The sequence below is a fragment of the Zootoca vivipara genome, chromosome 6, assembly GCF_965207765.1.
Source record: "Zootoca vivipara chromosome 6, rZooViv2.hap1.1, whole genome shotgun sequence".
Lineage (NCBI taxonomy): Eukaryota > Metazoa > Chordata > Lepidosauria > Squamata > Lacertidae > Zootoca > Zootoca vivipara.
In genome coordinates, this window is record NC_142589.1 from 46,984,642 (window position 1) to 46,997,238 (window position 12,597).

Here is a 12,597-nt window from a genome sequence, read left to right on the forward strand (position 1 = left end):
TGTCTTCTTCTTGGGGACAACCAAGCACCTTAATATGTGGGAATCATGTTGTGCAAAGAGAATAATAAAGGTACTTGCCTCCACGGACGTGGAAACTGGTGGCAGCTGGTGATCTTTGAAGATCAGGGCCAGGGATCCTACAGCCTACAGGCAGAATTAGTGGGGAAATGTACCTGTGCTGCTGGTACAAGTAGTGGTATAAAACATACAACACGTGGGCGACACACAATAATCCCTATATTAATTATGCATTATTCACCATACGTTATTTATCAAAACTTCTAGGAAAAATACAAAGCTTTATGCGAAAGCCACAGAGACTTGCAAACTACCAAATCTGAAATGAACTGTTGTTATCTGATTCCAGTGAGTTTCTCAAATGTTTGACTCAGTCTAAATGTCCAGTTCTAATATGTTTTATAATATTTAACTCAGTCTTTTGATTTCCTTTGGATCAGTTCATAAGGATACCAACAGAGGTAAGTTTGATGTTATTCACAATACCGAGAGATGCTGGTAGAGTTGTAGACAGATGTTATTGAAAATGTAGATGAAGATGTAGACAGGGTGCCGGCATTTTGATCCTGTTTTGCCCTGGCAGTCCTGTTACTTAGGAGGCCGCTATTCACCCCCTTTGGCTGGGGTTTGCAGATAGCACACTCCCACAATAGTTTCCGGGCTTCTTCAGTGGTTCTCAAAGCTTGAATACATATTGATATTTAATTTCATGAAGAATACTTTTTCTTGGCTTAAGCTGAAGAAATTAATTTGCTTAGCAAGGTTACCCTGTTTGGATCTGGGTATAAAAACATTCTTTCATTAACATTTGCTTAACAGGTGTTAATCATTAGTGAGGAGAAAGGAAGTGTAGGAGAGGATGAAGGACAAGAGGAGATAGATGCTGACAATACTTACAATGTCTATGTTTCTCATACAGATTCCACTGCTCATGACCAAGACTTTTTGGATATCTTGTTTATTGTATTTCCTGGCAACAAGAAACAAGATTAATCTTTTTGTTTAAAACATTACAACCGGGGGGATTGAATTCAAAGTTTGCTCTCTCAGTGTTTATTTAAATATGGTCATGAGCAGTGGAATCTGTATGAGAAACATAGACATTGTAAGTATTGTCAGCATCTATCTCCTCTTGTCCTTCATCCTCTCCTACACTTCCTTTCTCCTCCCTAATAATTAACAGCTGTTAAGTAAATAGAAATGACAGCCATGAATTGCCGATTTAAAGTATTCTTCATGAAATTAAATATCAATATGTATTCAAGCTTTGAGAACCACTGAAGAAGCCCGGAAACTATTGTGGGAGTGTGCTATCTGCAAACCCCAGCCAAAGGGGGTGAATAGCGGCCTCCTAAGTAACAGGACTGCCAGGGCAAAACAGGATCAAAATGCCGGCACCCTGTCTACATCTTCATCTACATTTTCAATAACATTTGTCTACAACTCTACCAGCATCTCTCGGTATTGTGAATAACATCAAACTTACCTCTGTTGGTATCCTTATGAACTGATCCAAAGGAAATCAAAAGACTGAGTTAAATATTTTAAAACATATTAGAATTGGACATTTAGACTGAGTCAAACATTTGAAAAACTCATTGGAATCAGGTATCAACAGTTCTTTTCAGATTTGGTAGTTTGCAAGTCTCTGCAGCTTTCAGATAAAGCTTTGTATTTTTCCTAGAAGTTTTGATAAATAACGTATGATGAATAATGCATAATTAATTTAGAGATTATTGTGTGTCGCCACATGTTGCATGTTTTATATCACTACTTGTACCAGCAGCACAGGTACATTTTTCCAGTATCTTTGCATTTACCATGGCATCTGGTACCCATGTGTTTGGTTATACTGAGGAGGAACAGTCCCACATTGTTGGTAACTTTCCCTTAGAGGAGGAAGAAGGAAGCGATATGGTGAATTACTTAGAGGATTTATATGATTGGAAAAGGAAAAGAATCAGGGCATTTTCACATGCCTCTACCCTGTCAGAATACATAAGGTCTAACATGATCCCCAGGGTAAGAGTTCTAAAACAGCCTAGACTCTATAAAGGAGATGAAGATTTCGTTACAAAATGGACAGGCATATTGAACAGATGTGCTATCGATTTAATGTTGTTAATTATCGAAAAATCAAAATCTGAAGTAGATAGAATAGACTCAGAGATAGACAAAATCAAAAAAGACTTTAAGGAGGGGAGTGATAAAGCAACATATGACAGAGAAATAAAGAATCTACAGGCAGAATTAGGCCTGACACAGGCACCAGTTTGGCCCATGAGGCTATTCCCCCGAACCTCCCCCCTCCTGCTCTACCTCTGTATTTTCAGGTGTGAGGTAGGTGGGGCAGCCAATGCACAATTGAGAGCCTTAAAGTATGCATCCTATTGTGCAAAAAATAACAATAGTATTTCGTATTTATAAAAAGGCTAAGTTTCTCTTGCTTTCAGAAATCCTCCTGACTAGCCTGGACATATAGAGCACCCTGTAACATCACTATCCTTCCCATTTCCTACAGACAGAGCCAAGCTTTCACAATAGTGAATGACTATTTTGTATGTGTTGGATGGCATCTGCTTTATTCTCAAGACAAAACAAACAAGATGAAAGTCACTGAGTGGGCTGTAGCACTTTTCTCATCTCGCCATTATTGAGTCATGGGAATCAGCGGGATTCTAAAAATTGGAGGAAGATTATTTTTCTACCCAGATATTACTTTTTGAGGTATGGGGTAGCCAACATACTGCCCTTCAAATGATGCAAGCTACAACTCCCATCACCCCTAGTCATTGGCCATAATGGTTGCTTGCTAGTGGGAGTTGTATTCTGAAACATCTGGAAGGAATCAGAATGGCTACATATAACATTGAGCAATGCTACCCAATTTTGCGCCAGTTGCCTTTTTAACCTAGTAAACCAGGAGTGGGAAGACTTCTGGCTTCCGGGACCCGAGATCCACCAAAAGGAAATGTGGTGCCTCTTGGCACATGTTCAGCCCCGGAATTTGTTTTTTGGTACACAGACTGGCCACACAATAATTCTACTTCCAGTCTCCACTCCACCCCTGCAAACCTTATTCATATCAGCAGCTTAATTTGCTATTGTGTTAAACAATTGGAAACTAGAATCCTTTCTGATATACTGAGAAATCACCCAGAGACTTACTAGACAACCCCAATCTACCTTTGGCATGAGCCCTCAAGTTATCTGCGGCCAAACCACTAGCCCAACTATTGTATGGCACCCCATTTATGATAACATCTAAATTGGATGTGTATGAGAAAATCCAATCGGGATTCTTAAGATCTATATTCCTTACGCCCAAATGCGTTCCTAATGCAGCCTTACGATTGGAAGCTGGACTACAGGAAGTAGAATCTAAAGTATGGCATTCAGCTCTACTGTACTGGCTAAAAGTGAATAAGACTTCAAACGGCCTTCTCCCCCTAATCTTCACTGATAGATTCTGATCTATATGGGAGCAGACCATCCAAAAGAAATTAGTCTCGTATGGACTGCTGGTGGGGTCCACTCTGTCCACGGGATGGGAAAGGGCGAAAAAGCTAATTAAGGAAAGAATCTCTGATATTGATCGACAAAACAACTTAACCCGACTTTCCTTAATACATAGACAACTGTACGAGCATTGATTAAATTATCTAGCTAATTATTTAAAAACGTTAGAAAATCCGAGATATCGGTGGGCCTTCACTAGGGCTCGTTTCAATGCTCTACCCTCGGTGTTGTTAACTGGTAGATATCTCCAGATTCCGGTAGAACAGAGACTATGTCCTTGTGATAACAAAGAGATTGAATCTATAAGTCATGTCCTCCTCCATTGCACATTGTATCGAGACATGAGGAAGGAGTTAATTGATCCCTTGTTAAAAAACTTACCAGGCTGCTCAACAGAAACGCTTACTAGATACCTACTAGCGGATTTTAATTCAGAGTGCACTAAGAATGTAGCTAAATTTTGTTACTACACGTCAAGACTAAGACACGCAGAGACATCAATCAATAACAGTGATAAAGCCGCCTATTAATTCATAGCGGATAATAGTTAAAGGGAACCTATCCCTCATTAAATTTTAACCTAATTTTAATTTAAAATAGGATTATGAAACAGTATTGCCCAAAGATGATACTATCTATTTTATGTATTATTGGTTTTCTTTTTCTTTTTTGCTGGTCTATGACTGTAAAAAAGATATTATTATTATTATTATTATTATTATTATTATTATTATTATTATTATTACCTTCTGCATGGAGTCAGAATGTCCATCTGGATTCTGGAGAGGGGCTAAGTAATCTGGGTTCGATCCCATGTTCAATTACCTAGCGTTGCTCCCACCTCACAAGCTTCTGTTCCAGCCACTGCCCTGTCTCTGACTGCCAACAGGGAGGCTCACGTCACAAGCCTGGCTCAGGCATTGTTTCCAGGGCTGCACCAAAAAGAGCATGTGCTGGCCCAACCTGCCCTCATGAATGCTTGTTTGCTTGCCCAGCCCTGTCGTTTGGGATGGGACTCGTGTGAATGGGCTGTGTCAGGTGTTGAGTCAGGGACTAGCTATTGCCCAGTCATGCACCATAGAGCTCTGCTTTGAATTCCTGAGCTGTGTAACCTGATCTGTGTTTGGACATTGCAGTGATTTGGGGAATAAAACCTTTGGCAAGAATGGTGCCAAGAGTCCATGTACTTCATCCACGAGTGGGAGCCAGGGCAGGGACATGCTTTCCTTGAGGGTCATCGGCTGGGTGGCTTGGGAATGGTGTCGTGGGATGTTGTTTCACATACACGCAGGACTGGGGATCAACAATTTGAAGGTGATGATAATGGCAGCATCAGCTATCAGCCTGGAGCTGTTTTCATCAAAACCGCAGCGATAGCAATGATAGGTAAGTAATTTTCACTACACACACACACTTTTTAAAGTGTTTCAGCTTCCACCTTCTTCAGCTTCTCCGCTAAAAATAAATTGATGCTTCCCTCCTGTCTAGAGAAAACCTCCATCCAAGGGAGGTGGCAACTAACAAAGAAACTCTGTGGTGGAGGCTGCCCTGTCATTAGTATTGAAGCAAAATTCAGCTACATGGAATGGGACTGGCACCATCTTATCCTTTGCCTCATGGTCAGCCCTGTATGGGCCATTAGGCTGCTTGTGTTAAGCCAAGAGGAAGGGAACAAAGTTATTGCTCTCCTCTCCTGAGTTGGAGCAAAGCTAGGCAGTGTAGCTTTGCACACACTTCTATGAACACCAGGAGAGTGCCCAGCAAGCTGGCTCATTCTGCATCGAGCTCCAACTAACTCTGGCTAAGGAAGCAGGCCAGAATTAGCAGCCATAAAAGCCCAGATGAGCCCCAGCTGGCTCCTCTGGTCACCTGATCCTACTGCAGTACATACTTTGGCAATCATCCTTAGAGGGATGGCACTGCAGATTGAGGTTGAATCCTGACAAGACAGAAGTACTGTTTGTGGGGGGCAGGAGGCGGGCAGGTGTGGGGGACTCCCTGGTCCTGAATGGGGTAACTGTGCCCCTGAAGGACCAGGTGTGCAGCCTGGGAGTCATTTTGGACTCACAGCTGTCCATGGAGGCACAGGTCAATTCTGTATCCAGGGCGGCTGTTTATCAACTCCATCTGGTACGCAGGCTGAGACCCTACCTGCCCGCGGACTGTCTCGCCAGGGTGGTGCATGCTCTGGTTATCTCTCGCTTGGAATACTGCAATGTGCTCTATGTGGGGCTACCTTTGAAGGTGACCCAGAAACTACAATTAATCCAGAATGTGGCAGCTAGACTGGTGACTGGGAGCAGCCGCTGAGACCACATAACACCGGTCTTGAAAGACCTGCATTGGCTCCCAGTACGTTTCTGAGCACAATTCAAAGTGTTGGTGCTGACCTTTAAAGCCCTAAACGGCCTCAGTCCAGAATACCTGAAGGAGCGTCTCCACCTCCATCGCTCTGCCTGGACACTGAGGTCCAGTGCCGAGGGCCTTCTGGCAGGTCCCTCGCTGTGAGAAGCCAAGTTACAGGGAACCAGGCAGAGGGCCTTCTCGGTAGTGGCACCCGCCCTGTGGAACGCCCTCCCACCAGATGTCAAAAAGAAAAATAACTACCAGAATTTTAGAGGACAACTGAAGGCAGCCCTGTTTAGGGAAGCTTTTAATCTTTAAGAAATTAGTGTATTTTAATATTTCTGTTGGAAGCCACCCAGAGTGACTGGGGAAACCCAGCCAGATGGGCAGGGCATAAATAATAATAATAATAATAATAATAATAATAATAATAATTGTGGCAGGGACCAGGCCATCAGTTCCCTCTGTTTGCAGTCTTCCACTGCCTCGCCCACAAGACTTGATGCTGCTTGGGTTTTTCTGTCACAGTTACCATTCCGTTGCTCCAGCCTCTTACAGTGACCCCTGCTGGAACAGGCTACAAGGGCTATCTAGTAAAACGGTTTTAGCAGTCTCTACCACAGGCATAGGCAAACTCAGCCCTCCAGCTGTTTTTTGGGACTACAACTCCCATCATCCCCAGCTAACAGGACCAGTGATTAGGGATGATGGGCGTTGTAGTCCCAAAACATCTGGCGGGCCGAGTTTGCCTATGCCTGCTCTACCAGTTACTTTCCTGAGGGAAACTCGCAGGAGGATTTTGCACCAGCAGTCAAGTAATTTATTTTGGGCAATCTGATTATGTAAAGTTTATTACTGCTGTTTGAGATCAACTTACCGTTAGCAACAGACACACTCAAGAAAAGTATTTTACTTCTGCTGGAGAAAATTACCACTTTCTAAGGTGATTGGTGTAAATACCTTAAGCGTGCACCAAATACATTTTATCCATGACGCAAATACTCCCAGAAGCACAGCTTTTGCAACCTGATGCAATTCAGGTGTGTGTGTGTGTGTGTGTGTGTGTGTGTGTGTGTGTGTGTGTGTGTGTGTACCGGTAGCTGTGTTTTTCCCTGCAAAGTTTAAAAACTGGAGCTAGGTGGCAGCACTTTCTCGGCGTTACCTACTGTAACAGCAGGAAAGTATATAGCCAGCAAAGAATGCATCCACCACCCTGCTTTAAAAGTAAAGGTTCCTGAAATTATGGAGCACCATCGCAATTAGGTAATTTTAGATTCTGGAATTAATGGGCTCGTGAATGGCATTGGATATTACTTCACTTACTTAGGGAAGGGCTATAGCTTTGCATGTAACCGCCTATGGCATTTCCACGTAAGGTTCTGAATGTCTGAAGGCTGGAGAGCTGCTGCCAGTTAGTATAGGTGAGCTACAAGACCAATAGCCTTATCTGAGTCAGTATAAGTTCCAGAACATGTGTTGAGTTATAGCGCATTGATATACTCTGCCTGCAGAAGGTCTCATGTTCACCCTCCAGTATCTGCAGTATGTTGCCCAGCATGGCTACACTGGAGTAGATAATACAGCTGTGCGGATTGGAGCTGATGGACACTGTAGTCCCCAAACACCAGGTCCAAGGAAAGCTGTGTAGCGTGACTTAGTATAAGAACATTCCTGAGGAAGCCTGTGTAGTTGTGGAGGGTGATGCCTCTAACCTCCTTACCAGCCCCTGGTCTCCTCTTCCCAAAAAGGTCATTACCAATTCATGACCAAACAATTCTCAGTATTTGCCTTTATATCTTGCCAGGGCTTCTTTGCAGTTGCTAAAAAAAAAAAGTAATTTCCTCTCTGCATTGGATCACCTCCATGCCTCAGTGACCATATTTGTTGTTGTTATGGATGTGCCATCACAAGAGTACTTGGAAAGAAGCTTGTTTTGTTTTGAACTCACAGTGGCCGGCTTAGTTCTCAGTGGTCTTCATTCAATCCTATGGGATAAAGCGTGTGATTTGACACAGTTGCGAGGGGGGCAAACCTGCCACGTGGCAAGCACGAAGCCCACTGCAGCCCCCCCCCACAAGTCTTAGCCCCAAATCCCCAAGGGTGCATCTCTTCACTTTCTCCCAGAGACCATTATTGACTCGTAAAATGTATGCTCTGTTGTTCTGCTGCAATCACAGCACTCTGGGAAGGTTCAATTTAAAAACTATTAACAGAATAGATCGTAAAACATTTACAAATGCAATAAAATGAGAGGCGGTTATAGCCGATAAAAACAGTTCTTAAAAAAAAAAAAAACCCTAACAACTAGGGGAAATCATGTTACTAAAAAACAAAAAACCTTCAGTCTGGTATCAAATGTGGGCCAGAGTAAGGCATCAGAAAACCAATAGACTAGGATAAACATGTGAGGTATGGACTCTGATTGTTCTACTTGCCCAAAAAGGTATTAGCCAGGATAGATAGATGATGATGATAGTCATCTAGTCCAGCCCCTGCATTGCAGGATGCAACAATGGCAGCCCTGACAGGTGCCCATCCAGCTTCTGCTTAATTCTCTCCCAGAGAAGGAGAGCTGACCAGCCCACAAAGGTAGACTGCTCTACTGTTAAAACAGTTGATCCTGTTAGGATGCTTCTCCTAATACTTAGCCAAGATCTTCCCTGCAATTTCATCTGTTGGTCTGAGTTTTGCTTCTGTGTGGCAGCCCTTTGAAGACCACTCATGCCTCCCCTTGACCTTTGCTTCTCAGAGCTAAACATGCCTGGCTCTTTCCAATAATTTGTTATAGGACTTGGTTTCCAAATCCCTAAGATAGTTGGGAATGAGATTGGGAGAGGGGTATTAACAGCTTCTCCCTTCCACCTCAGTCCATAGCATGGATTGCTCTAATGCAAGTTGTCTAGCTAATGTTCTATCCCAGTTCCTGCTGTTCCTGGGTTCTGTTGCCAGAGGAGTCCACTTAACCATTTCCCCACCTCTGTAGGTAAATATTTGTTGTTTAGTCGTTTAGTCATGTCCGACTCTTCGTGACCCCATGAACCAGAGCACGCCAGGCACTCCTGTCTTCTACTGCCTCCCGCAGCTTGGTCAAACTCATGTTCGTAGCTTCGAGAACACTGTCCAACCATCTCGTCGTCTGTTGTCCCCTTCTCCTTGTGCCCTCAATCGTTCCCAACATCAGGGTCTTTTCCAGGGAGTCTTCTCTTCTCATGAGGTGGCCAAAGTATTGGAGCCTCAGCTTCAGGATCTGTCCTTCCAGTGAGCACTCAGGACTGATTTCCTTCAGAATGGATAGGTTTGATCTTCTTGCAGTCCATGGGACTCTCAAGAGTCTCCTCCAGCATCATAATTCAAAAGCATAAATTCTTCGGCGATCAGCCTTCTTGATGGTCCAGCTCTCACTTCTATACATCACTACTGGGAAAACCATAGCTTTAACTATACAAACCTTTGTCGGCAAGGTGATGTCTCTGCTTTTTAAGATGCTGTCTAGGGTTGTCATTGCTTTTCTCCCAAGAAGCAGGCATCTTTTAATTTTGTGACTGCTGTAACTATCTGCAGTGATCATGGAACCCAAGAAAGTAAAATATTTCACTGCCTCCATTTCTTCCCCTTCTATTTGCCAGGGGGTGATGGGACCAGTGCCAAAGAATGCTCAAACTACCGCACAATTGCCCTCATTTCACATGCTAGCAAGGTTATGCTCAAAATTCTACAAGGCAGGCTTAAGCAGTATGTGGACCAAGAACTCCCAGAAGTGCAAGCTGGATTTTGAAGGGGCAGAGGAACCAGAGACCAAATTGCAAACATGCGCTGGATTATGGAGAAAGCTAGAGAGTTCCAGAAAAAACATCTACTTCTGCTTCATTGACTACGCAAAAGCATTTGACTGTGTCGACCACAGCAAACTATGGCAAGCTGTTAAAGAAATTGGAGTGCCTGATCACCGCATCTGTCTCCTGAGAAATCTCTATGTAGGACAAGAAGCTACAGTTAGAACTGGATATGGATTGGTTCAAAATTGGGAAAGGAGTACGACAAAGCTGTATATTGTCTCCCTGCTTATTTAACCTTTATGCAGATGGGGCGGAGCAAGCGGGGGCGGGGCGGTCCGCCCCGGGTACCGCCCTGGATGGGGTGTCACTCAGGGGCCGCACCCCCACCCCTCGCCTCTGCACGGCAGCCTCGGGGGAGGGGGGAAGCTGCAGGTGCACCAGCCGAGCGATTGGGTGCCATGCAGGTGCCTGCTGGAGGGGAGGTGGCACTCAGGGCCGCGCCCTCGTCCCGCAATCGGCGCCTGAGCCTGGACGCTCTGTTTAGGCTCCATTTAGAAGTCACAGGGCCACACGATCCCCCTCTACGTAGCACACATGTGTAGCGGGATGAGCGCCAGTGGGCTATCTACCTGGAGCCCGGACGCTCCGTTTAGGCTCTGTTTTGAATTTGCGGGAGGGGTTGTGATTCCCCCTCTACATAGCAACACATGCGTCGTTTCATAGCGATGCTGCGCCCCCCGGAGGCATGGCAATTTGCCGCCCCGGGTGTTGCGGCGCCTCGCTACGCCCCTGTATGCAGAATTCATCATGCAAAAGGCTGGACTGGATGAATCCCAAGCCGGAATTAAAATTTCCTTTTCCACTGCATCATTAGGACATGCTTTGCCTGATTTTAAAGTGCTTTTGAGAAAGTCTGATGAAAGGGGGGTCTGCAGAGTGCGTAATCAAGCCCAGGCTGCAAAACAGAAGCATTTCAGAAATTCATGACCCCCCGATGCGCAGATAAACAGCATCTAAATGAGCCAAAGCAATGTTAAGTATTCTTGGCTCTGGCTAATTTACACGGCTGTCTTGACATTCTCACATGCAGGGGAGGTACATAAAATGAAAAACAACCGGATAGGGCTAGCATCCAATTTCCCACAGCGGACAACCTGGGAAGCCCACAAGCAAGACGTGCACACCAGTTGTCCTTTCTCATTGTGGTTGCCCAGCAACTGCTTTGAGAGACTCAAGCTGAACCTGTAACAAAATATTGCACTATGGAGTGTTTCTGTTCAGCCAGCCATGCCCCCCTCTAAGACACTCCATTCCCTCTCTCCTGTCGGGTCACCCTCTCCAAACAGCCAGCCAACATTCCACATTCACGTACTTTGCTCAAACTGCACTGGGCTCTGCACTTCTGTAGAACTTGGAGTTTTCCTTGAGCTGCTGATATGTCCTGTGCATGGATGGTACTGTTTTGGCTACATAAGCCATGGCACTCTGCTCCGAACACTGAAAACATAAAGGGAATGACACAGCCTCTGAATGCAGTGGTTGCATATGGCTACAGTGGTGCCTCGACTTACGAATTTAATCCGTTCCGAAGGCACCTTTGTAGGTCGAAAAATTCGGAAACGTGATTTCCCATAGGAATGCATTGGAAACGGAAAAATCCGTAAGTCGAAGCAACCCCATCTAAAAATTCGTAAGTCAAAAAAACCCTATCTAAAACCACCGTGGTTTCCGTTCGGATGTCGAGAAATTCGTAAGCGTGCAGCCATTTGCCCCATTCGTAAGTTGAAAAATTTGGTTGTCGAGTCGTTCGTAAGTTGAGTTACCACTGTATTGTGGAAAGCATCCATGGAGAGTCCTAGCCTTCTTCAGAAGTTTGTCTGGTTTCCTGTTTCGAAGCCATCTAAGTCAGCATATCATAAATGCAGGCTGCATTCTGCGGGGAAAGTACTTTCTTTTATGGGGGTGGGGGTGGGCAATTGTTTTGCCAAATAAGTGTTCCTCCTAAAATGTGCATATTAGGAGTGATCTGCCATAAGATGCTGAAGAATTTTCATGAGGAACTTTTGTTATCAGTGCAAGCATATGTAGAAATGTGGAGAAGTGAACTGTAAAAGTGGAAAAATGTAAACTAATCGAAACTGAAATTGACAGTTTCAGCTTTCCCTACCTTAGTCACTCTTGGCTTTTTCCAGTCAGATCAGCCATCTACCTTATCTGACATTTTCATATTGCTTCACTGACTGGTGCCTTATTATCTCCACTTTTCAACACCTAATGAAGCAATCTCCTTTGCTTCTTTAGGCAGGACATAATGATATAAAGCTGAAAGAGCAGCAAAATGTGTCAGAAGCCAGAACACTTTATTCAGAGAGCAGTACATTTTAAGACTCTATTCTTGCTCCTGATGAAAGCAGAAAATTGCAGCCTCTGTGTAACTTAAGGCTGCAATTCTATACCAGCTTAACTAGGAGGAAGCCTCACTGAACTTACTTCTTCTGAGTACACTTGTGGCCATCTACAGGCTGTCAGTATTTTACCAGAGAGAGATTCAGGTGCATCCCAGAACTTTAGGTTTATGCAATTAAAGTGGATTTGGGTGTTCTAGTCCAACTCCCTGCAATACAGAAATCTGCAAAATATATACTTGAATTGTAGAAAGAAAATTGCCTCTTGTTTGCCTGGATGACTCTCCTTCATTGAAGGCTTTTAAACAGAAGTTGGATGGCCATCTGTTGGGGGGACATATGCTTTGAAATACTGTTGTAAGCTTCAGGAGTACACAGAACTATTGGGCAGAAGAGCAGCCTGAGTGGCCAGGACCCACCGGAAGGGAGTGAGGTTTTTGTATTGTAAGACGTTATTAAGCTGAAAAGGGATTGATAGATGTATTAAATGATAAGATTACTGGCCATTACAGAGTGGACTGAAATGGGAGTGG